The 26,669-nt window shown below is 43.8% G+C and overlaps 1 long non-coding RNA gene across 1 annotated transcript; it reads left to right on the top strand.

Moving 5' to 3' along the window:
• Nucleotides 1–1,430: 1,430 nt before the first annotated feature.
• Nucleotides 1,431–25,535, top strand: LOC109552465 (uncharacterized). Its single transcript, XR_012329164.1, has 3 exons — nucleotides 1,431–1,549; nucleotides 2,061–2,183; nucleotides 25,439–25,535. It is a non-coding gene; the product is annotated as an uncharacterized lncRNA (long non-coding RNA).
• Nucleotides 25,536–26,669: the final 1,134 nt, after the last annotated feature.

The following is a 26,669-nucleotide window of genomic DNA, read 5'->3' as shown; positions in this document are numbered from 1 at the left end:
CCCATTCTAGCTCCAATCAGCAGGGGCTCTGAAGGACAGTGGAGAAGGAAATACACCCAGTGGGTAGACTTCCTTTCACTAAAGCTGATCTAGCATCTGCCACAGCGAGGTGCCCAAACGTGTGGCAGCCCTCATATAGCACCGTTCTTCAGGGAGACCAGCCAGCTACCTGGTGTCAGATCAATTACTTGGATCTCGTCTGTCCTGAAGAGGGCAGTGATCCTTCCTCAGCTGAATGGTTTTTTACTCTAGACTCACCTTCTCTGCCCACATTGCCCACACTGGCACCACTGTCTGAGGGCTTACAGAATAGCTGATAGAACAATAGAACGGGCTGTTGAAGGCTCTGCTAAGGGTCCAGAAAGAGGGTTGGCTGCTGTATATTATATGGATGTAGTATATGCCTTGATACTCTGATTGATATAGAGTACTACATCCCTTATAGTTAGAATACACAGATCCAGGAATCTGAGTCAGGATGCTTGGAAAAAATCCTGTAAATACTGCAAGAGGTGGGAGTCTCCTTCTCACCTTGCTGGCATAACAGCGGTGATAGCATTGTTTGTGCTGATGGCAGCCATAGCTACTGCCAAAGAAAACCAAGGGTTTTAAACAAAGAATGCCATGGTCAGAAGCAGCTGGAAAAGCTCAATGACAGATAAGGAAAGTGGAAAAATCAGGTAAATGAAAAGAATTTTGGAGTTTTGGCTGTGGTGAAACAAGTTAGAGTTCTGGGATCATAGAGACCTAACTTTAAATCCTGCCTCTACAACTTATCTACATGACCTTGGGCAAATAGTTTTATCTTCTGAACCTCACTTCCTATATCTGTAAAAGAGATAATAATAGTATCTGCCCACAGAGTTATGGTGAGAATTAATTCATGCTTGTAGTAGTATTTGTAAAATTCCTAGAACAGTGTCTGGCAAAGATGAAGTGTTCAATAAAATTATGTGTGCAAAGAACATACTTCTCATTTTAAGACAGACATGGTATGACTCTAAAAACAATGAGGTGGAACTGTCCCAAAAGCTACTTGAAGGAGCTTCTTTGATGGTACCTTCAGAAAAGTGCCAATGCCTGTGCTAAAGATAGATTTGCCTTGACACCAATGAAGCTTGAGCTACAGGGTCCTGTATTTCCACCAGCCCCTTCTGAAGCTCTGAGTGTGGCCCTACGAATGTGTTCATATAATCATGTGAACTGTATTTAAACTATATATAGTTAACTACATTTAACTATATTCTAAAGTTCCTTTAAATACATTTTCTCCAGAAATTCCCTTAAAATAACCACTGATCTTTTTCTTTTTCATTTCTGCATTTTGTTTCTGGTGTTCAATAGGAAAGGATCTTTCAGTGAGCTATCTGCAACACTTTTCTGCAAATGATATATTGGTTTTATTTCCACGTTTCAAGTAGCCCTGCTCTGGCCTCATGCACAATTGCATTCTGGGATCTCTCTCTGCATCTCTTCTACGTTCCGTTCACTGTTTCCTGGATTTCATACGTTCCTCTCAAGATGTTTCCTAAGAAAAGATGCATCGGAAGTAAATTGAGAATTTGAATATCTGAAAATGTCTTTATTCTTTTCTAGAACTTCTTGTTGTTTGGCTGGGTGTGTATTTCTAAGTTGGAAAAAAAATCCCCAGTGTTTAATTTCCAGTGTTGCTATTGAGGAATTGAATGTGATTCTGATTCCCAATCAGTATTCTTGATCTCTGTTTGTGTCCTGTTATGATTATTCCCCCTCTGGAAGCTTAGAATAACTTATCTTTAGCACTGATTTTTCCAAAATGTAATGATGATAAGCCTTACTGGGGCTATTTTTTTCATTCATCGTGCTGGACACTCAGTGGGCTTTTCTAGCTGGAGACTCATCTGGAGTCTCATGTCCTTTAGTTCTGGGGAATAATCTTGTATTCTTTCTTTAATATTTCCTTCTCTCCTTTATACTGTTGTCTCTTTCTAGTACACCTAATAGTCAGATATTGGATATCATGGACTGGTGCATTGATTTTATTTTTTTATCTCTTTCTTCTCCATGTTTGATGAAACCAGGCTTCATCAGTAACTCCTAACCTCAGTATATGAGGAGGAAAAGCATATGAATGACTGGTAAATGACTGAACAGAATGGAGGAAGGTCTCATCCCAAGTGCTCACAAAAGAAGACCAATGAAAAGTAAGTTGATTCTCCCTTCAAAATTTCAGATAGGCTTGGGAATTGGAGGAACCATGTAACTTTGACAGTGAGTACAGGGTTGAGAACTTGGAGGTAATTTAAAAGTCTGTTTATGACTACCAAATGTAAAATAGATAGCTAGTGGGAAGCTGCTGCATAGCACAGGGAGATCAGCCCGGTGCTTTGTGACCATCTAGAGGGGTGGGCTAGGGAGGGTGGGAGGGAGACGCAAGAGGGAGGGGATATGGGGATATATGTATACATATAGCTGATTCACTTTGTTATACAGCAGCAACTAACACAACATTGTAAAGCAATTATACTCCAATAAAGATGTTAAAAAAATAAAAAATCTGTTTATGGAACAGTTTTCATGTGCCTAATGCACAGTGAGGCCAAACAAACTGGAACATCAGAGTTTGGAGCAGAGAAAGGTTTATTGCAGGGCAAAGCAAGGAGAATGGGTGGCTCATGCTCAAAACGCCCAAACTCCCCGGCGGGTTTCAGGGAAGCATTTTTAAAGGCCAGGTGAGGGAGGGGAGTCGCAGGGTGTATGACCAGCTTGTGTACAATTCTCTGATTGGTTGATGGTGAGGTAACAGGTTGGTGTCACAGGGGTTAACATTATCAATCCTTAGGCTCCAGTAGGTCTGGGGGCTTGTGCTCATGGTCATCATGTAGTTAACTTCTTCCATTTGGTGAGGATTTTAGCATCTGTAAAACAACTTAGGAAATGTGCATCAGATACTGTTATCTAGGTATTTCAGGGAGGAACTTAAGATTCTGTGACTGCCGTATGTCTGATTTACCATTTAAATTCTTATCCATTCTCCTGGCCCAACTGCTACTTTTGTCACTACATGTTCACATCCTTTCAATCATTAATTCTCGATCCAGGCTTTTGTGACTCAGGAGAGGCCTGGGAGACTTCAGCTTTTCTACAAACAAGAGGCAGGCAGAGGACTTGGTGGTGGTGGTGATGGGGGGTCCTGTCTCCAGAAGGCCCCATACAGTCCTGCTCGGTTACAAGGTGACTTTGGAACTCATTCTAGAAGACAATTTTGGTTTTGTCTTCCAGTTGTACATATCATGATGGAAGGTAAGAGTGCACAGTTGTGAGCCTGAGTAGCATACTAAAAATAGGGGAGGTGAGTGGCCAAAATGTATACTGAATGTGATATGAAAATACATTTCTATGTTTTCTCATGTCACAAACAATACATGTTGTTTAATTTTCTTTACGTTATATAAGAAAATGTATACATTGGGGGACTTCTCTAGTGGTTCTGTGGTTAAGACTCTGCACTTCCAATGCAGGGGGTGTGGGTTCGATCCCTGGTCGGGGAACAAAGATCCCACAGGCCACATGGTGCGGCCAAAAGATTAAAAAAAAAGAAGAAAAGTATACACTGTCAATCAGATATAGCACTTAGGGCCTTCTCAGCTGTCTTCTGAGTATGCGCCCGGTCCTGGGCATGCGTGTGGCCGTCTAGATTCCCAGGAATATGTGGAAGCTTTTCAAAGCCCTTATTCCCCAAAGCATCTCATTGCCCAGCCTTTCCTCCCCAGATTTTTGCTTAGTCTATTGTTTCCCCAACTGTTATGCGTTACCCCAGGTGGCAGCTACTAATGTTTGCCTTCAGATGATTTTAACAATTGCCCCCCTGGGTAGTCACCTCAGCCCTGGGAGAGTTCTGAGTTAGTCTAAATAAAGGTAGGCCCTTTGAGTTGGTCTTTCAGGAAGTCTCCAGGCACATTAAAATAAACAGACACAATTCTTTGAGAATAAAGTCTGTTCTGCTGTCCTGGGTACTGGGTACTTATACCAGGAATGTGGGCTGCTGTTGTCTTCACGGTCACTGCCGAGCTGGGGAGCAAGGAATGGGTCCAAGGTAAATTAAAATGCCACAAATCTCTCTTAGCAAGATCCAGCTGCTTTCTCTTGATTGAATATACCCCTGTTTCTGCAAGCTTTTGATTAGTATCCAGAGTTCTGAAAAAGTTAATTCTGATGGTTTTTGGCAGTTTATTCATAGCTTTTGTGGAGGGATGAACTTTTGGAGTTCCCTACTCTACCATTTTCACAGATGTCACCTGGATTCTTCCTTGTTTTTGATGGCCTTGACTGTTCTGAGGAATACTGGTCAGGTATTTTTACAAACGCCCCTCCAATGATATCTGTCTGATGTTTCTGCTCAAGATTTGCTGGGGCTATGGATTTTGGGAGAAACAACACAGCAGTAGAGTGCAGGTCTCACCACATTATATCACAGGTATATACTATCAGAGTGACTTATTACTGGTAAGAAGAGTGTAAGTAGAGTGTAGTGCTTTCGAGGTTTGGGCTCTCAAGTCAAACACAACTGAATTCAAATTCTGGCTCCTCCAGTTGCCTGAGTAAGTGACGGAATTTTTCTAGGCCTCAGTTTTCTTATATGTAAAGCAGGAGTAATAATAGTAGCTACCTCATAAGGTTACTGTGGGGAATTGAATGAGAAAATTCATGTGAAGTAATTAACATGATGTCTGGCACAAAGTGAATGCTCAATATATGTGAACTAGTACAATGAGAAGATGTGTGTGTGTGTGGGGGTATACACAAGAGCAATTTTAGAGATAATACCAAGAGAATCCGAAGTGCTTTTCATTATATAAAGTGCCATAGTTTTTCTTAAAGATTTGATGGGAAACCCAGAGTTCAATGGGGTTAGATATATTTGGATAAATGGGAAATTTCATGCATGAGGCATTAGTCCTGAAGGCAGGCCAGATAGCTACGGTAGCTAGAGCTCCTAGGTAGCCAGGAGCTAGTATAAAGCCTGGCACTTGTGGTCAGGGACGGACCCTAGAAGAAAAGGAGGGGGTGAAAACTATGTAGTCATTAAAAGCACTACTGTTGGAATCATACAAACCATGGATCAAATCCTGGCTCTCTTTTCACAGGCTCTGTGACCTTGGGTAAAGTGATTAAACTTCCCTTGGCTAAAGTTTCCTTATCTGTAAAATGGGTATGATAAATTGAGGTTAAATGAAATAACCCAAGCAAATGGCCCAGAACATTCCCTGTCATGTAGTTAGCTGCTCTTTACTACCTACCAATGGTGACTTGGTCGGGAGACACACCATAGCAGTTATAAGTCTTTGAGTCAGGGAGGACATTTTGTGCCAAGAGGAGGCTTTAGGAAGCTTTACCTTTCAATATGGAGCTTGTTTTGGGCTCCTCCCCTTCGTAGTGGGCTCAGTTCCTTGCTCAGGCCTGCTGCAAGCCGCCCTAGGAGCAGGGTGCCTTTGTGATATTTGTGGTGTCTAAAAAACTCTTTAAAAAAGAGATTTTCAGTGTACAATCAAAAAGAAAATGAAAACCACATGGAAAATTCAGCTCCTTCCAATGTGTTCTTAGTCTCCCATTCTACATCCTGCTAGGCCCTCTTCTGCAGATGATGACTGAGAATATCCTCTTTAGAGTAATAAATCACAGGAACATTAAATGCGTCCTTGCAGCTGCACGAGGGCTAGTTAGAGGCCTATTCAAGAAAAGGGCTTATGTGGAGGAGTTTTTCCCCCCGCCTTTTAAAAAGCCACCTGTACCATTTTTGTCTTGGTTTTTAAGTGGAAATGATTTTAAGATGTAATTTTCTTCCTCTACTTGTGTTTATGATGTACAAATAGTTCTTTGTTAATAGGGAAAGAAAAAAAGAAAAACCCAAACCCAAATGCTAAACCTAATTAAGTCTCTTTAGAGAAAGTGTGCCTCTTTAACTTTCCAACTTCCTTTCTGAGTTAGTAATTTCAGGGCTGGACAAGATGCAGGTGGAAGGAATTTCTTCACTGACAGCTGGCCCTGAATCTCTCACATTCCTGGAAGTGCACCAGTTCAGGGTACAGAGCTATCTGGGAGAACTAGGGCTAGTCTGCAAAAAGCACGTACTGTAATCTAAATCCTTTTCCTGTTCATTGGCAAAATCCCAAAAGTTCTTTGAGGCTAGGAGAGAGAGCTTTGAGAAGAAAATTGGGACCAGATCATCTAATCCAGATGTGGAAAACCAGGCCTTGAGGAGGGAAGAAACCTTTTATTATAAACTAGGCCTTGAGGGAAAAAAAAATCTCTTCTTTATAAACTAGACCTTGAGGAGGGGAAAATGTTTTCATTGTAATCATATCAATTCTAGTTAGTTTCACATAATGAGGTTAGCCATGCAGTTTGGCAAAGATGATGATCAGCCATGTAGAATGATTTAAAGAGTTCCAGAAAGGCTCCCACTCCCATAAAAATCATCCCTAGTCAGGTTCATAATGCCTGATAGCCTTTCATCAGTGATTCTTAGCCCTTTTTTGGTCAAGGACTTGCTTTAGGATCTGGTGAAAGACCTTTCCCTGCAGAAACGCACATGTGTGTGCACATGTCAGCCTACATTTTTATAGGCGTTCACAGACTCCTGTGAACTACTGTGGGGAGTCTTTGGATGGTCAGTGTTTCTCATTGTTGATTTTCAAGAGCCACGTAATGGGCAGCCCCCCTACACATAGACCACTGTTGAGGTAAATTGAAAAGAAACCCTATCGCATTTTTATCACCATTATATTAAAATATTATTTAGAATAATATATTTAATAATAACTTAATATAAGGGAGAGGGATGAGATTTAGGGGCAATATTTCACCAAGGTGTATAGGTCTACCTTGGTGATGCACAGCTTGACCACAGATCAACTTCTATATTGAACTGGTTTCTTTCCTTCCTATTTCTACTAAATTAAAAAAAAAATCCAAACTTTAAAATACTTTAAATGCTTTAAAATACCCCAGGATAGATGAAATAAAAATCGTATAATTTGATAACTTATTTGTCTTAGTTAGGTTTCCCCAAAGCAGAGTCTGAGGCAAGGACTTGGGAGTAGTTGGGTATATTTGGGGTGTTGTCCCAGGAAGCAGGAGTGAGGTATTTGGGAGAATTAGAGAAGGAGGAAAAGTCAACGTGAGGGTGCATTGTGAGGTTGCTACATTGCGCCACAAGGGCTTGATTCTGGTTGGGCTTCCTGAGAAGGATACCAAACATCTCCCAGAACTGTCCCCCTGATGGATGAGCGGTGGTAGTTCTCATCCACTTGTTCCTATCCCCGCCCCTCCCCCCATTCAAGGTTATCCCCAAAGGGATTAGCATTCCCACTCTTCCAGGCTGTGCTTTGATGTGGACTGGCTTTGGAGAAGGCACTGGGGCAGAAGCAGAAAGAGAGAAGCTTGATCTTGAGGTGTGATGCTCTTGGGGTGATATGAGTCTGAGCTTGCACAGAACTGTCCATCACAGCTCTGGCTGAAATCAGAGGTGGATGGAGGGACTGTGATGTAGGGCCCCAGAGGCATTTGCACTAATACTGAAGCTGAGTAGTGGGTACATGGAAGCTCATAGTCCTATCCACCCTACTTTTGTATATGTTCGAGAATTTTCATAATAAAAAGTTAGAAATCCTAACTCAGAATCATAGGTCATTGGGAACTGCCTTAAGTATTTAGTGGCTTCCTTGTATAGTTTTGGGTGTTTGGAACACCCAAAACTACGAGTGTGGTTTTGTATTGTTTTGAAAACCTTTCCTCTTATGTGGAGAAACTGGATCACTCTTACATTGCTGGCGGAAATGTAAAATGGTACAGATTCTGGAAGAGAGTTGGACAGTTTCTTATAAAACTAAATATGCAACTACTCTACAAGCCAGCAATTGTACTCATGGGTGTTTATCCCAAAGAAGTGAAAACTTATGTTCACACAAAAACCTCTACACAAATGTTCACAGCAGCATTATTTGTGATAGCCCCAAAATGGAAACAATCCAGATGTCCTTCAACAGGTGAATGGTTAAACAAACTGTGGTATATCCATGTCATGGAATAGTATTCAGCAGTAAAAAGGAACAAATTATTGCTTCACACATACATCTTGGGTAGATCTATAAAGAATTACACTGAATGAAGAAAAACAATGCCTAAAGGCTACATACTGTATGATTCCAAATGTATAACATCCTTGAAATGACAGACTTACAGAAATGGAAAACAGATTAGTAGTTGCCAGGATTAAGGTGGGGGTAGTGGGTGTGGCTATTAAAGGAGCACATGAGGGATCCCTGAGGCGATGGAAATGTTCTGTGTTGTGACTCTATCAATGTCAGTATCCTGGTTGTGATATGGTACTACAGTTTTACAGATAATCTTATTGGGGAAACTGGGTAAAGGATACCTGGGTTTCTCTCTGTATTATTCTTCTTTTATAGAATTTTTTTAAAAAAATTATCTATTTCATTTATTTATTTTTGGCTGCCTTGGGTCTTTGTTGCTGCGCGCGGGCTTTCTCTAGTTGCAGTGAGCGGGGGCTACTCTTCATTGCAGTGCGTAGGCTTCTCATTGCAGTGGCTTCTCTTGTTGCGCAGCACGGGCTCTAGGTGAGCAGGCTTCAGTAGTTGTGGCTCATGGGCTCTAGAGCGCAAGCTCAGTAGTTGTGGCCCACAGGCTTAGTTGCTCCACGGCATGTGGGATCTTCCCGGACCAGGGCTCGAACCTGTGTCCTCTGCATTGGCAGGTGGATTCTTAACCACTGCACCACCAGGGAAGCTCTCTCTCTGTATTATTCTTAAACTGCATGTAAATCTACAATTATCTCAAAATTACAAGCTTAATTTCAAAAACTCCTTTCCCCTTATGGCGTGGGATTTCAGGGTCAAAAATGCAAAAGCGTCGTGGAGCACTTCTCCCTGTATATATACCACTGCTATGCCAAGAGTCTGCATATCAGTGGTTTTGTCGGACTCCATAGTAAAAAAAAAAAAAAAAAATCTGCTAGCACCCACATGTGTTAGTAATTGCCCTTCTCCATTGTGTGCTATAGCTATTATGGATGTCCGCTGATGTTGTTTGTTACAGGAATTTTGCCAATAGCTCATTCTGCTTTCTCTAAGTCATTTGTCATTAAAGTTGTGCCTGGTTTTACAAGCTTCTTGACAATAAAGTGACTTGTACTTGTTTTGCCAAGAGGCCTAACAACTTTGAAAGATACTCCTATCACTTCAGTATCTTCTCTGCCTTAGTCACAATATTCATCAATTTCATACAACAAGGAATTACTTCATGCTTGTTCTCAAAAAATTCAGTTGGTTTATCACAGGGTTCACTGTACTTTGTTTAATAATTATGTAAAAGCTTTGATGACTTCATGCTTCAATTTGATAGATTTTATTACAAACAGCATGCTGGAAACTAGGGGCAAAGGTAACAAAATCAGATATTCAGATATTTATCTTCTTACTTCACATTTGCATTTTTGGCTGCTTGTGTGCTATTGTCACATGCACAGATTTATTTGTCCCAGCACATACAGATTCATATTTTGTATTCATACTGGAGTCCTGTTCACTATTTATGTTCATGATGTTAACTGAGTTGTAGCATTTAATTTACTATTTTTATTGCTACTTTAATATTCAGTGAACCTCTTTTGAGTGGTTGATTAGGTTGGGGATGTAATGGTACACAAGAGCTATAACATAAAATGCAAATTTAACAAGCATAAGCAATAACATGCAAAAGGCACAAATATATGTTAACAGAAATGAATTGTACCCTGACAAATGAGTGTTGACAAATACAGCTCTTATTCATGCCCAATCTTGAAGAACATAAAGATTGTTAAGAATGTAATGTGATTGCTGTGAAAAATCATAATTAGCCTTACATCTCAAATAAGTGGAAGGTATGTGAAGAAATAATCTCATTGCTTTTTCCTCTGCCACTTGCTAGATTTCTGGGGAAATTAGTGACCTTGGACCACCCAGAGTCTATGCACCATACTTTAAGAAACCATGCCTAAGGGAAAGGTGTATGGTACATATTAAACACATTTATTAATACATTAAGTTTTAATTCTATTTAAGTTGGTTGAACTTGATTGAACTGAATTGTCAAGTTTCTACTCTGGGTAGGAAATTGTGACAAAACAGATGCTTTTTCCTGACAGGAAAGAAGGTATGGCATCTTCTATAATAATGGAATTGTAGCTGGGATGAGGCCGTCCAGCTGGGAACTACATTTCCCAGCCTCCCTTGTGGTCAGGTGTGTCTGTGTGAGCAATGGAATGTGAGCAGAAGTGATGTGTGCTTATTCTCAGACCAGCCCTTTACACATGTTCTCCTCTATGCTTTCTTCCTGTTTCTGTGAGCAGAAACATGGTTGTTATTGGAACACAGCTTCAATTGGGCAGATGACACTGTTGCCCTAGAGGAGGGTGGAGAAACATGATGGGATGGAATGAACCCAAGTCCACGAATGACTGAATGGAGCCAAGTAGCTCACTTATGTGCCTTGGACTGTCATGTGGAGAGAAACTTCATTGTTCTTTTTTCGCTGCATTGTTGGGTCTTTATGTTATAGCAGCTTAGCCCTTTAACCCTGATAAAGAAGGGGAAACCCTGGCGGTCTGAAAGCCCTAGTTGGTAGGTTGTGGAGAAGAGTGGCTCTTGGTGGTACAGGGCAGGTAGGAGAACATGAGAGCCAGGACTTGGCACAAGACTAGTCACTATGGTAGGTGGGTATTGGCAGGTGAGTGCCCCCCTGATTTCTAATTCCAATTCTGATGGTACTGCCAGGTTGGAGAGATGAGAAGGAAGGAATAAGCTTGGTCATGAGTGATGCAGAAATGTAGTAGTGTTCCTATAGTAAAGATTAACTGACTCGGGAACTGGTGGCACTCAGAGTCACCCCGTTTAGGATTAGAAGGAAATGAAACCAAGGGAGCCGTGTTAGGCCTAGGTCATCCCTGGGCCATGTGATGCTAGATCCAGGAGAGTGGCAGTTCTAAACTCCCCAAAGGGTGACTGGGAATCTTGATTTACTTCAGTCATGGTTATTATAAGAACTGCTGCAGATCTTAGTCTACAGGTGTGGCTTCGTTTGTGGCTTCAGCTCTAAAGATTTGGAGCTAGGAGAAATCAGAGCAAAATCTCATTTACCTCACAATTTGACCTACAGCTGATATAGTGCATTGGCTACAGCTAGGGCACTTTTGTGTAAACTAGAAAAAGTGCCCTCTTTTCTGGGCACATGGCCTGGCAAACACACAATGTACCAAGTTAGGAAAGAAAGCATGGCTTGGTGAGTCCAGTACATTTTGGATTTCAGCTCCCATTTGCCTCCATGACTGGGCATCTTTGTGCAGTGAACAACATGCACAACTGTACACAACGGCCTTGCAGACTACCAGAAGTACAATGAGAGTGAAGAGTGAAATTGGAGAATGAAGGACCAATTCAAATGTGACCCACTGACTTGGAAATGCAAAAGGAAACTATTTTGGAAAAGTGCTACCAAGTGAATGTAAGTTTGTGTGCCCAATGCACAGTGAGGCCAAACAATACCAAAACGTTGGAGTTTGGAGCAGAGAAAGATTTATTGCAGGGCCAAGCAAGGAGACGGGTGGCTCATGACCCCCCAAACTGCCCGAAGGGTTTCAGGAAAGCATTTTTAAAGGCCAGGAGAGGGAGGGGAGTCACAGGATATGTGATCAGCTCATGCACAATTCTGTGATTGGTTGATGGTGAGGTAACAGGGCAGTGTCACAGGGGTCAACATTATCAGTCCTCAGGCTCCAGCAGGCCTGGGGGCTATACTCAGATTCATCAAGTAGTTAACATCTTCCATTCAGTGGTGGGCTTTCATATCTGTAAAACAACTCAGGAAATGTGCATCAGATACTGCTAAAGCAGAGGACGTGGGGGAAGGGCCTGCCCGGGGAAGGCCACACAGGGTCCTGCTTGGTTACAGAACCAAAAGGCGAAGGGTGATTTAACAAGTTTTAAACTTGATATGCAAAGGGCTATACTCAAATATACAATGTATTTTCTTGTATCAATACCTTTTGCTCATGCTGTTTCCCATCTGAAGCATCCGCTCTGGTTATATAATTCTTATACATGCTTGAAGGCTCAGCTCTAGCCTTAACTCTCCAAAAAGCCTTTCATGACGTCTGTAGAGATCCCTCCCTCCCTCTTGCTGCATAATCAAATGGGTAAGCCATGCTCAAAAAGACGTCCATTTGTTTGAGTGACTGAGAGTCTGGAAAACTTCTTCTCCAGTCCAAAACAATGTTAAATTCCACGTAGGAAACCTCCAACAAGCTCCCCATGGTAGGGTATGGGGACCACGTGGGACCAATCAACTTAAAGTCTTTCCCCTGTTCAAACAGTATTTTAACAAGTTCTTGTAGTGAAAATAGCACTAGGCTCATTGCCTAGTTCTAGTTCTAGTCCAGTTTTGTTATTAATAGCCACGTGACTTTGAGCAAGGTGAACCACCTCTCTGGCCAGCCTTAGTTCCCTACCCTATAAAATGAAGAAAGAGCTTTATTGGTCTACCATGTTGTAAAGCAATGCGATAAACAATGTGGTAATTGAGCTGAACTGTGAAGATGTATTAATATCTATGTTAATACCTCACTTCTAGCTCAGCCTGAAGAGACTTTTCTTTGTTGGTGAAAGGTCATAAGGTGTTTTACGTGTCTGATGACCAACAAACAACTATACAAAACTCAAGGAAAATATAACTCTCCCTCTTAGCGTGTGTAATTTTACTTACCTTGTTGTTATTAATGGGCTGCCACCACATCTTTCTCCTGTAGGAAGTTCATTCATCCATTCTATTTAGGGTTGCTAGATTTATCAAATAAAAGTACAATAAGATTCCTCCATATTTGTTTAGTACTTCACAGGTTATGTAGAGGCAGGGCAATGGAATGGAATGGAATGCACTATAGCAGCAGGAATAGCCTTGCTATCTAAAGCGTGTCTCTCCACTGGCTGCTCCAGGATTACCTGGGAGCTGGTTAGAAATGCAAACTCTACGCCCCACCGCAAACCTATTGAATCCAAATTTGCATTTTAACAAGGTCCCCAGGTGATAAATTGTATGTTAAAACTTGAGAAGCCCTGGGCTAGCTGCTAATTTCCTCCCACATCTGCTCCACAGCTGTCCCTAAACTCTGGAATAGGGAAAGGGGAGGAGGGTTGCCTAAAATGGGAACTTTCCATTGGCTCCTGCATCATAGGGACTGTAGCAGATTCAGTGGTTTTGTAGGGCAGGGCTGCATAAATAGCAGGTAACGTTGAGTTTTCTGTCTGGGCCATGTGCTAAAATGAAGTCAGAAACCACATCCACAGTATGATGAGAGCACCATGTCTAGGCAAGCCTTGACCTGGGTCAGGCTGTCATCTCTGCCTGGTTGTGACATCTATGCCTGTGAGTACTCTTGGCTCCCCTTCTGGCTCCATTTCCTCACCTATGAGGCCCTCTCCCTTTTCCTTTCAGGTTCTAGGTGTGCCTCCCCCCACCAACCAAAGTGAACACCTGGGAAAGAAGGCATGTACTCTGCTGTGCGGCCTGGTTCCTAACAGGCTGCGGACCGGTACCGGTCCGCGGACCAGGGGTTGGGGACCCCTGATCTAGTGTGAAATTAAGTACATGTTTCTCTTCCCCTGGGCTTGTTGCTTTCTCAGTTGCCTTCTTCTTTCTGAACCCCCTTTTTAAAGGGATATCAGTCCTCAGCTAGCTATTGGACTAGGGTATTGGGGGAGAGGCTGGGTCATACATGCCTTCTTAGAATAAGGACAGCTCTCTTTGTAGGCTCTTGACCCCAGCCCTACCCATATTCCTTAGTCTCTCCACTTGGCCAGCCTCTCACACAGTTGCCCTTCCTGCCCCACCCCACCCCTCCCAGTCTGGTCTTTGTTGGGCTATGGGTGAGGCTAGACTGGGGATGGCTGTACCCCAGAGACCAGTCAGAGACACAGAGACACTAAAGCAACCTGGGGAGGCCTAGGAAACCAGAATAGGAAGGAGCACAGAGAAGTAGGCATAGTATGGTACCTGTGGGTCTGATAAGAGGGGACTGGGGACTGGGATTCAGAGTCAAGAAAGGCTCCAGTTTTCAGAAGAATTAGGGAGTTGGCCTCAGATCTGGGAACCTGACATGCTGACCAAGGATCCAGGGAACAGAGAGAGTCATGACTGGGCACAAGTTATTGGCAAGAAACCAGGGACTGGACAGAGGTCCTGAGGTCACAAAGGGCCAGAAGCTGGGAGAGATTTGGACCTCTAAGTGGGGTTGGTGGCTTTAGGAGCAAAGGTTCAAGTCCTGTGCTAAAGTCCCACCATTTGCTTTATTCATCTGTGTTAGAGACTTGGGCATTATAGAGTGGGGGTTAAGAATGTGGGTTCTGGATCCAGACGACTAGAGTTTAATTCCTGGCTTCACCACTCACCAGCGGTGTATCTTTGGATAAGGCACTTAATTTTCTTGTGCCTCCGTTCTCCATTGTCTCATCTGAGGGACACTGTGAGCATCAACTGAGACAACGCACAGCAAACACTTAGCACAGTACCGGCACTCAGACAACCTAGATAAATGCTGTGTGTTATTATGATTAACTTTTTTTTTTAAAGCTATTTTTTAAAATTTATTTTTGGCTGCGTTGGTCTTTGTTGCTGCATGCCGGCTTTCTCTAGTCGTCGCAAGCAGGGGCTGCTGTTCGTTGTGGTGCGCGGGCTTCTCATTGCGGTGGCTTCTCTTGTTGCAGAGCATGGGCTCTAGGCGCGCGGGCTTCAGTAGTTGTGGCACGCCAGCTCAGTAGTTGTGGCTCGCAGGCTCTAGAGCGTAGCAGGCTCAGTAGTTGTGACGCACAGGCTTAGTTGCTCTGAGGCATGTGAGATCTTCCCGTACCAGGGATTGAACCCATGTTCCCTGCATTGGCAGGTGGATTCTAACCACTGTGCCACCAGGGAAGTCCCTATTATGATTAACTTTTGTCAACCTAAATAAGGAGGTAAACTGAGGCAAGCTCAACTTACCCAAAATTTGGGTTTGTTTATTCAGGAATAGCAGGGGAAAGTACAATAGCAAGCTACAGGTGAGTCCCTTGAGTGTTTGGGGCGGGCTGTATTTATAAGCAAGGAGCGCAAAGAGGGGGAAGTCCAGCCAGAGTCCAAGCAGTAAGTTCACTGGCTTGAGGATGGGGAGAGATGTTCATTGATTAGGAGATAAGTCTCCGTCCTCTGTAAATCAGGCATTTAATGGAAATCCGTCTCTCGGTTAAGTTCCGTTCTTCTGAGGGTGCATGCATGAGATTCTCCACTTCCTATCTTCCGGTTCCATTTTAAACTGAAACCCTCTCACACCCTCAAACTCCATGCTTCCATCCCACTGCTCCTCAAACTGACCTATGGTCATCGGTACATGTTCCCTCTGCTTGGAACACCCTTTTTTGGTTAATTCCTTTTCATCTTTCAGGCCTCAGTTCAGAAATCACTTTCTGTGTGAATTTCTATGAGAAAAATGCACTGTGTTTTCTTTTGTTCTCACACTAACAATACTTTTGACATCAGGTATGTGGATTTTCCACACCTAACAATTCTCTGACATCAGCTGGGTGTCCTACAAGTCAATTCTTTTCCAACACTAACCGGAGTTATCGCAGACCTCACAGGTTAAGGGCTCAGTCCCACAAGACTGCCACCCACTGAGATGCCAGTTGAAAGTCCAGGTTGTCACCTGTGCTTCTCACCGACTGTCTGTAAATTGGAGGTTCCCATGACCCACTCCTCAGGTTTGATCATATGCCGGAGCAGCTCACAGAACTCAGGGAAACACGTTTATTGGTTTATCATGTAATAAAGGATATGATAAAAGATAGAGATGAACAGCCAGATGAAGAGGTACATAGGGCAAGATCTGGGACGGTCCTGAGCACAGAAGCCTTTGTCCCCATGGAGTTGGGGTGCACCACCCTCCTGGCATGCAGATGTGTTCATCAACCTGGAAGCTCTCTAAACCCTATACTTTTGGGGTTTTTATAGAAGCTTCATCACATAGGCATGATTGATCATGAACTCAACCTCGAGCCCCTCTCCCCTTTCCAGAGGATGAGGGGCATGGCTGAAAGTTATGAGCTTCTAATCATGGCTTGGTTTTTCTGGTGATCAGCCCCCATCTGGAAATTATCCAGGAGCTCACCCAGAGTCGCCTCATTAGATCAAGAGACACTGCTATCACCCAGGAAATTCTAAGGGATTTAGGAGCTCTGCATCGGGAACCAGGGTCAAAGATCAAATGTTAGAACCAAAGATGCTCCTACTGCTCTTATCACTTAGGAAATTACAAGGGTTTTAGGAGCTCTGTGCCAGGAACCTGGGGGAGGGGGAGTGGCACGCAGAGACCAATGTATATATTTCTATTATCTCACAGGGTCCCTTCCCAGACCCTCTTGGAATGGGTGAGATGCTCTCCTTCATTCTCTCACAGCACTTGCTCTTTCACATCATGCATTGTAATTGCTCATTTCCTTGTCTGTATCTCCCATCAGACCCTCGGCTCCATGAGTTTTTAGATTACATCGTTTTTTGTTTTTTTTTTCCATTGCTGTCTCAGCAGTGCTGACACATGGTAGAAATTCATTAAATGTTTGTTGATTAAATGAATAAATGGTGAGAGACTCCAGGCTTAGATCCTTTGGGGAGCCATAGCCAGACAGAATTTCTCTGTTAAAGCTTAATCTACTGGCAGCTGAACAATGTAGAGCCAGAGCCCCAAGGCCTGAGGTCCCTTTCAGATGAAGTCCCACTCAGGAGGTGGCAGTGAAACCCACCTGGCCCCATCCCCCTTACCTGCTTCCTGTGTGTTGTATGGGCCACAGGGGCGTGGAGAGGAACAGCTTTCAATTTGAGGGGGGTCCCTACACATCATCCAAGCTGCTTTGGCAGCCACCATCTTTCCCAATCTGGTTTGTGTAATGATGCCTCAAGGCTGGTAAACAAAAAATAGTCTAATACCATTCAAAGCATTCTGGGAAGTACAGTATGTGTGCTCCTGCTTGTGGCATATGAATCTGTCTTACATCATTAAGATGCTGCTTTTCCAAGTGTTCATAAACTCTTAAATTTATTTTCTTTTAATAGATCTCTCAGTCTGTCTTTGTGAGGAAAATGATAGCCTCCACCAGCAGAGCTGCTGGAGCCAGGACAGGGGTTTAAAGGCTGCGGGGGCCTGAAGAGATGGGCTTAGAAGTTGCAGGGGACAGGCTGGACAATGGGCCCCTCCTTCCTCCTCCTGAGCTCTGCCACTTTCCTGGGGAGCAATCACAGAACATTCTCAGGGACCTCTATGTGACCATCAGAACTGCCTAGACACTTGTAGAGAAATTCTACACATTTCTCGAAAACTTGCAGGTGGTAGAGTTCACCTGGGGAGAGTTCATTTTGTGTGAGAAAAGTAGACAGGTAACAAGTGAGAGCAAGTGAGAATTGGAGCCAGGGAGGTAGCTGCCAGCTGCTCTCAACATGGGCAAACTAGCCATGTGTACTGATTGCAGGTTTGGGGCACTGGGGTTAGGACTGGAGAGTTTGGCCCCCTTTAGATAATTTGGAAAAAAGCACATTTAAGCTTCGGAGACCCTGATTTCTTGCCCCATTATCAAAGGGCAATTTAGAGTCACATTGCTGTCTGTGGGGTTCCAGGGTAGGGTTTTGCTAAATCTGCTAAATTTTCTCCTTGGTGTATGCCTTGAAAAACCCTGCTATAGTTGGCCTTCCAAATTGGCAGTTTCCACATCTGTGGATTCAACCAACCATGGATCAAAACTGTTTTGTTAAAAAAAAAATTCTAGAAAGTAACAAAAAGCAAAATTTGTGGGCTTCCCTGGTGGCACAGTGGTTGAGAGTCCACCTGCCGATGCAGGGGATGCGGGTTCGTGCCCCGGTCCGGGAAGATCCCACATGCTGCGGAGCGGCTGGGCCCGTGAGCCATGGCCGCTGAGCCTGCGCCTCTGGAGCCTGTGCTCCGCAACGGGAGAGGCCACAACAGTGAGAGGCCCGCGTACCGCAAAAAAAAAAAAAAATAAAGGCAAAATTTGAATTTGTTGTGCCAGTAACTATTTACATAGCATTCACATTGTATTTACAACTATACAGTGTATTAGGTATTATAAGTAATCTAGAGCTTATTTAAAGTATGTGGGAGGATGTGTGTAGGTTATATGCAAATACTATACCATTTTACATAAGGGACTTGAACATCTCTGGATTTTGGTATCTGGAGGGTTCCAGGATTAATCCTCCATGGATACTGAGGGACGACTGTACTTCAGTCTACTTTAAACCTCTTTTCCCAACAGGGAACCCATATCAGTTAAGGCTCTTGACACTTTTAGCCTAAAGTCAATTTATCCTCATAAACAGAAACTATAGGATTCCAAAGGAAGCCACTGCTTGTGGAATATTCAATAGGAGAAAAACCAAAAAGGAGACTTGCTTAGAAGCCCCATGCCTATTCACATGGGAAAAAGAATCCAAATCTGGGGATCTGAGAGGACCACCAGGGCCTTCCTCAGATATTTAAGTGAGAGAAATGATGCAGATTCAAGTGAAAGACAACTTGAACTGGAAGCAGCATTGGTGTTTGGCTGAGTGGCTTTTGGACAGTGAGCTGTAAGGAGTTTGTTTCCCTGCAGATGTCTTGCAGGCACCTGTAAGGAAAGAGATGTTCCCAAGTGTTTCGGGGAGTAGGGACTGGGAGGGTTTATTGCTAAGTGACCCACGCTATAGCCTGTTGACAGCACAGAAGGGCAACTTGGCCCTCTTGAGACTGTACTGTCTATACTAGTATTTCCTTAATATATATATATTTTATAAATTTATTTGTTTTTGGCTGTGTTGGGTCTTCGTTGCTGCTCACGGGCTTTCTCTAGTTGAGGTGAGTGGGGGCTACTCTTCACTGTGGTGTGCGGGCTCCTCATTGCAGTGGCTTCTCTTGTTGCAGAGCACAGGCTCTAGGCACCCAGGCTTCAGTAGTTGCAGCATGCGGGCTCAGTAGTTGTGGCTCATGGGCTCTAGAGCGCAGGCTCAGTAGTTGTGGAGCATGGGCTTAGTTGCTCCGCGGCATGTGGATCTTCCCAGACCAGGGCTCGAACCTGTGTCCCCTGCGTTGGCAGGCGGATTCTTAACCACTGCACCACCAGGGAAGCCCCTCCTTAATATTTTTAAAATATTTATTTATTTATTTTGCCATGCTGTGTCTTAGTTGCGGCTCGCCAGCTCTTTAGTTGTGGCTTTCTGGCTCCTTAGTTGCAGTACGCAGGCTCCTTAGTTGCGGCATGTGAACTCTTAGTTGTGGCATGCATGTGGGGTCTAGTTCCCTGACCAGGGATTGAACCCGGGCCCCCTGCGTTGAGAGCGTGAAGTCTTAACCACTGCGCCACCAGGTAAGTCCCCTCGTTAATATTTTTGAGTCAACTTTTTTTATATTTAAACAAATTTTCATTAAAAGGAAACTTTATAGCACTATCGTACATTGAAATCCAGTATCAATACCCTAAATAAAAGTGTAATAACTAGCCTGTAACTGTTAATTAGAAATGTTTATCTGGGCATGACTAACAATCATCTCGCATCTCACTGGTGGTTTGCCTCACACACTTCGGGCAAAACTGTATTGTTCTAAGCAATTTCTCCATCCTCAGGACTACAATGGGCCTTGAAGGCCATCTAATGATCCTCTCTCCCCCATCTCATCCTGAGATAGTCTACACAGTCTTTTGTCTGATAGCCTCCTGCTTCAGCTTGAACTCTTTTTTTTTTGGCCACACTGCATGGCTTGCAGGATCTTAGTTCCCTGACCGGGATTGAACCCAGGCCCTGGCAGTGAAAGCGCGAAGTCCTAACCACTGCACCGCCAGGGAATTCTCTTGAATTTCTCTTATGAGGACATGGGAAACCTTTTGCTTCTGACCACAAACTGCCATTGCACATTCTTCTTTGCCCTCTGATGTTGACATAAGTATATAGCCTTTGAAGGACTTTTACTGCTAGTGGAAACCTGACATAAGGCCACTTGGGTGTCCCCACCTTTGCGCTCTCCCTCTTTCTCTCTTCTCTTTTAACTTAGCCCTTGTAAGGAGGAGGACCAAGGAGCACATAGGTGATGCTGGTGTGTTGGAGAGAATACAGAGGGTTGAGGTTTGATTTATGTGCATTACTCTGAGGGAAACAAAAACCAAACACAGTGAGCTGGTTCCAGTAAGAAATCCTTAGTCTTGGGAGGGAAGGGGAAAGTACTGAATGCAGATGTGTGCATCTCCTGGTCCAGCTGCCTTTCAAATCATCTTGGAATCTTTTCAGAAAAAGAAGGTGGAAGAGAAGCAGGGGTGGGGGGGGGTGTCTCTAAATAAAAAAAAAAAGCCTTGGTAGGACATCAGCACTTAAGCCTGCTTGGCTGTTCCTCTAAGAAAGGGTATCACAAAGGGAAGAGACGTTATCTCCATCCATAACAATACATGGCACGGTGACTTGGCATCCCAAGGGCCTCCGTGCCTCAGTGGTAGCTGCAGATAGGAGTGCGCAGCAGACAGAGTTCCTTAGCACAGGTACCAAAGAATAAACAGGGGTGCAGTGGCAGCAGCCCCTGGCAGGAAGCAGCTACTCCTTATGCATTCAGTTATTATTCAGGGGTCTTTTGTTCGAGGCTAAGTTCCGTGTGAGAGATAAAGGCAAGAGCTGGTAAAATTTGGGAGAGGACTGGTAGTGTGGCCTGGCAAGGCCTGGGGGAGCTCAGGTAACAATCAGCTCAGAGGAAAACTCTGATGAAACCAGTTCCAGCCATCACAGAATAAGGGGTACATGCCCTTCTAAAGAAGGTCTTTTTCAAAACTCTCAGAAAGGCCTTTAAAATATAATACATGGAAGCAAAGTCTGCAACAGAAACAGGAGGTGTCCTGCCCCATCATTATTGTGAATTAGCCACTTGATCACTGACCATCGCTTGAACATACAGGCACCGCAGCAGCAAATGGGTCTGGGTGATTGGAGGCCAGCTATTTGTCCTCTAGAGAGACAGAGCTATTAGGGCGATGTCTGGGTGAGTTATTGAAGGGGAGGGAAGCACTCATAGCGCAAAATGGGTCCTCGAAATAGTTTCTTGTGCGATGGCTCAGAAAGAAAAATGGGACTCCAGCCCCATTTGCTAATGTCTGCTGCATCTAGGCAGGGAGTGGGGTCTGTCTGTGAGCTTCATGTTGACACAGGTGCTGGGGAGACGTTGGAGAGGAGAAAACAGGCTGGAAACGTTGCTGTGGGGATCAGCACTGGGGTGGGGAGCGGCTGCAGGGGAAGCAGCTGCATTTGGGTGGTGGAGGTGGGAGGAGGCTTGCTGAGTTTCGAGCATCCAGCCCAGCTCTGTCTGCCCTTAGGGCCCTGGATCAGTGCCCTGGGCAGCAACTGGGGGAAGGGAGGTGGGAGGGAGCTCCTGGGGTCAGAACCACTCATCTGAGACTGGCTTTGCAGTGGATACCTTCATGTGTGAGGGGTGCACCAAGGTCATAGACCGGTGTAATGCCAAGTTCTTTTTTGTTTGTAATATTTCAAATTCCTGGTTCCCAGGTACTGATTACCAAAGCAATCAGGTGGCAAGGAACTGTTTACCTCATATCTGCTTAGGAAAGGAGGTTTTTGCTGGCCTCCGCCCTCACAGGAGCTGCCAAGAGCCTCTTCTCTTCTCCTGCAGCTCTCTCTTCCCTCAGCTCTTACAAAGCATGCCAGGAAGTCACTTTCTTGCCTCCTTTCCATGGGAGAAAGAAGGAGGAATAATAATGAAAGTCCATATTTGTTGAAGACTTTACATGAGCCAGGCATTCACAATGATCCTGAGGTGTAGCTGTTAATACTGGCCCCATTTTACAGATGAGGACACTGAGGTTCATTCACCCCTGCTTATTTCCTTCACAACATGGATCACCACCTCTATTCATCTGGTTTATTTGTACCTCTGTCTGCCTGCCCACATAGAGCACATACTCTACGAGAGAGGACTTCTGCCTGTTTGTTCACTGTGTAATGTCCAGGGCCTAAAAGTATGTGTGGCATATCACAGCTTCTCAATAGGTTGTATCTTTCGTCAGGTCTGGGATTTGATTTTACCCTACTTACAAGCTCATAATTTAGCCTGTTATTGTTTTGTGGGTGCTGGAAGGAAACACAAGACTCCCGGATCAGAAACAACAAACTGTATGACTCACAGCACGGCAAGTAGTATGAACATCAACATGTTTGCCTCAGTTCCCCATATCCCCAAGTCCCACAGGGCAACACAGAGGGATGCAGATGCGTGCTTTATACATACTGAGTTTACATCACGGCTGAGGGACACTGAGCTTGGGGAACCCAGCATTTTGTAGCAGGCAGTAAGTGTGCCTACTCTTTGTCCCAGAGGTGACATTAATTCATCCCTCAAGATTCCTTGCTGCAAACGTAACCCTGAGAAATGTCCCAGATAAAGAGCACTCATGGTCTTGCATTCTTAGCATGGCCAGCAACAAATACAGGTGCACAAGAGACCCATGGAGGAATGTCTCCCAATATCCTCCCCTTTCTGCACTTTTGAACTGCACCTGGGTACTTGGCAGGGCTACTTTGTATTAGTTTCTCTTTAATGCATAGGCCTTGCCTCCTTATCTGATCTAGACTATGTACTTAATGGGGACAATCCCTCCTGCATAATTTGTGGTCCTCATAACTGTCCAAGTTTGATGCACACAGCAGCTGCTTAGTAAACAACAAAGACAATGACAATGACAGCAGCAGCAGGCTTTGAAGTCACAGACCTGGGTGTGAATGTCAGCTCTGATTCTAACTCGTGTTGTGACCTTGGGCAATTTGCTTGACCCCTCTAAACCTGTTTACTCGTCGTAAAATGGGCACAGGACAAGGTATTTATTTCAGAGGGTTCTTGTAATTTAAGTAAATTAATCCAAATGTGGCAAATAGAAAATGTGGCAAATAGAAAAGGCATGTAATAAATATTCAATAAATGTTACCTATTTATTATTGCAATTATTATTACTGAGCCCCTATGTGCCAGGCACTTTAATAATCAGTTAAAAAATATAATCCTCATCTTATTTGAGCATAATAGATGTCATTATCCCTTTTTTGTACAACAGGAAACAGGTTCAGAAAGATTAAAGTAACTTTTACACAAAGTGGCAGAGTGGAGTTTTGAGTACTCTGTGCTATTTCTGAATGGTTTCATCCTTTCTGAAGGAGTGGAATTGGCGACACCACTTTTTTTTTTAACATCTTTATTGGAGTATAATTGCTTTACAATGGTGTGTTAGTTTCTGCTTTATAACAAAGTGAATCAGTTATACATATACATATATCCCCATATCTCTTCCCTCTCGTGTCTCCCTCCCTCCCACCCTCCCTATCCCACCCCTCTAGGTGGTCACACAGCACCGAGCTGATCTCCCTGTGCTATGCGGCTGCTTCCCACTAGCTATCTATTTTACATTTGGTAGTGTATATATGTCCATATACACACTACCACTCTCTCACTTTGTCCCAGCTTACCCTTCCCGCTCCCCGTGTCCTCAAGTCCATTCTCTAGTAGGTCTGCGTCTTTATTCCCATCTTGCCCCTAGGTTCTTCATGACCATTTTTTTTTTTTAGATTCCCTATATATGTGTTAGCATACGGTATTTGTTTTTCTCTTTCTGACTTACTTCACTCTGTATGACAGACTCTAGGTCCATCCACCTCACTACAAATAACTCAATTTCTGGCGACACCACTTTTAAATGAAATGCTTGGAGACCCTCACAGCCACCAAGCCACCGAGAATCTTACCTCGACTTTCCCCAGAAACCTGGCCTGAGGGAGTGGAGCGGGGAGAAGCTGAAGGGGAGAGCTGGGGTTGGGGCTGGCTTTTTGAGGAGCTGAGGGTGAGAACAGTGTGTTGAAGGAGGACCAAAGCAGAATTAAATCCAAATGCAGGTGATTTCACTGTGGTTGGGAAAATAACAGCTTTCTGGCCAGAGAATGGAAACCCCTCCCACCAGAGGCAGTGGGGCCCAGGCTCCCAGCAGCTGGGAAGGCTCCTGCACTCACCGCAGCAAGCAGGTCTCCCGGATCCAGTGTTTGCTTTCCTTTCTCCTGGGATTTATGCAGAGAAGGCTGTAGAGCAAGAAACCATCAGAGACCAAATAAAACCAATTTAAGGCCAAACAGATGCTCTCTTCTTAAAGGTGCTCAGGGTGACTTAATCTGCAACAGAGCTGCTTGTCACCCCTCCCTAATTTGGAGGCCTCCTGTTGGGGAGAGTTCATCCCCTTCTCTTGGGATATGAGCCAGCTGGGACAGATGCTTCACTCAAAGACACCTGTGCATTTTGTCCCTGATCTGAGCTCCCTGCGAAGGGTCTGTGAACTCATCAAGCAACTCCAGGAAGTGGAAGAGGATCAAAGAACACAAGAGAATCGTCATTTAAGGGTCTTTGAAAGTCTAGCTGGATGTGCTGTGAAGAGGGAAGAGGCAGCTTCCTTGCCCAAGGGCTTCGTACAGAGAGAAGAGCTGTGAGGCCTCAAAAAGGACCACTTGCACCATCGTTCCCCGGGCACAGGAGTGGGGCTTTTAACATGCAGATTAGTGGGCCCCCTCTCAGACCCTCCACATCAGAATCTCTGGGGCTGGGTCCCCACAGTTAGCATTTTGAACAGGCTCTCCAGGTGAGTCACACATGGGTTCTAGAGGGCTTTAGCCTTATCTCTACTACATACTGGCTGTGTGATCTTGGGTAAGCTATTTAACTCTCTGAGCCTTAGTTTCTTCCTTATAGAGTGGAATAAAAATAGTACCTCCTTCACAACACTATTGGGAGGATTAAATGAGATTTTTTATGTCTCATTCAACATGGTAGTTTTTATTAAACTTCTTGTCCCCCTGCCATGCATTTTTTTCCTGCTTCTTCTTTTCAGTGGGAAATGCAAACTTATTTTTCTCTATTTGATGCACTCCTTTTCTTCTCACTGACAGGTGTTTGGCCCCTCTAAACACTTGTTAAAAACAGTTAAAAACCTTGGCAAAGCAGAGGCTCCGTGTATAGTGGCTACAGATGGCTACCACATGGCATGCTTCTCTTGAGAAGTGCCTACCTGGCAGTGCCCCCTTTCAGATTGCCTTCTCATCCCTCCCCACAGTTAGAACTTAGGCATCCAGCGTTGCGTCTCTGTGTGGCCCTCCTCTCTGTCAAGGCTACGGACCCTGAGTTAGTCTTGTGGCTGCATAATGTTGCAGCCTGTGTTATCGATCTCTTGTGAGTTTGGTGAATGGGAGTTAATTCCTCAAGAATATTCCCCCCTGTGTGGGCTGACAAAATACAGTTTGTTAATTTCTGAAACAGAAAGCCAGCTCCCAGACCCAAGTTGACCCCACGGAGGAACAGGTCCTGTCTTCGATGATCATTTGAACACGATTTCATCCAGATTCTTTCTTTCAAGGTAAGAGGGTTGCAAGTGGTTCCCTCTGCTGTGGTGTTGTCCCAGACATTGCTGTTACTCATAAGACATGAAGAGTTATTTGACTTTTAGAAGCGGGGGTAATGGTGGCTGCACATTAGGATCACCTGGTTAGTTTTAAAACAGATTCCTGGGCCCTGCTCACATAGATTCTGATTTAACTGGTATCAGCAGGTTTTAAAAGCACCCCACCCAGGCAATTCTAAAGTAGAGTCAGGGCTGGGAACCACTGCTTTAAACTATGTGAATTTGCACATTCCACAAATATGGGCATACCTCATTTTATTGTGCTTTGCAGATATTGTGGGGTTTTTTTTTAAAACAAATTGAAGATTTATGGCAATCCTGCATCAAGCAAGTCCATTGGTGCTATTTTTCCAACAGCATTTGCTCACTTCATGTCTCTGTGTCACATTTTGGTAGTTCTCACAATATTTCAAACTTTCCCATTATTATTATATTTGTTACGGTGATATGTGATCAGTGATCTTTGTTACTGTTGCAAAAACATTACAACTTGCTGAAGGCTCAGATGATGGTTAGCATTTTTTAGCAATAAAGTGTTTTTAAATGAAGATATGTACATTGTTTTGTAGACATAATGCTATTGCATACTTAATAGATGACAGTATACTGTAAACATAGCTTCTATATGCAGTGGGAAACCAGAAAATTAATGTGAGTGACTTTATTGCTATATTTGCTTTATTGCAGTGGTCTGGAACTGAACCCACAGTATCTCCTAGGTATGCCTGTATTGAGTGCTTATCATGTACCAGGCTCTCTTATAGGCCCTGGGAATACAGCCATGAATAAAAGTGACAAAAATCCTTACCCTCATGGAGTTTATGTTTTAATGGGAAAGACAGATAATAAATAAGATAATTATATATATTATATATATATAATGTTAAATGATGGTAAGTACAATGGAGAAAAATAAAGAAAGTTAGGAGGGAATGGCAGGAGTGATTTGTGAGGCACTTTGAATTAGGGTGGTTGTTTTAGTCTGCTTGGGCTACTATAACAGAAATACCATAGACTGGGTGGCTTAAGCAACAAACACTTATTTCTCACAGTTCTGGGGTCTGCAAAGTCCAGGATCAAGGTGCCAGC

Source organism: Tursiops truncatus, chromosome X (genome assembly GCF_011762595.2).
Source record: "Tursiops truncatus isolate mTurTru1 chromosome X, mTurTru1.mat.Y, whole genome shotgun sequence".
Taxonomy (NCBI): Eukaryota; Metazoa; Chordata; class Mammalia; order Artiodactyla; family Delphinidae; genus Tursiops; species Tursiops truncatus.
Note: the sequence above shows the minus strand (reverse complement) of the source record. Positions and strands in the feature narration are given on the sequence as shown.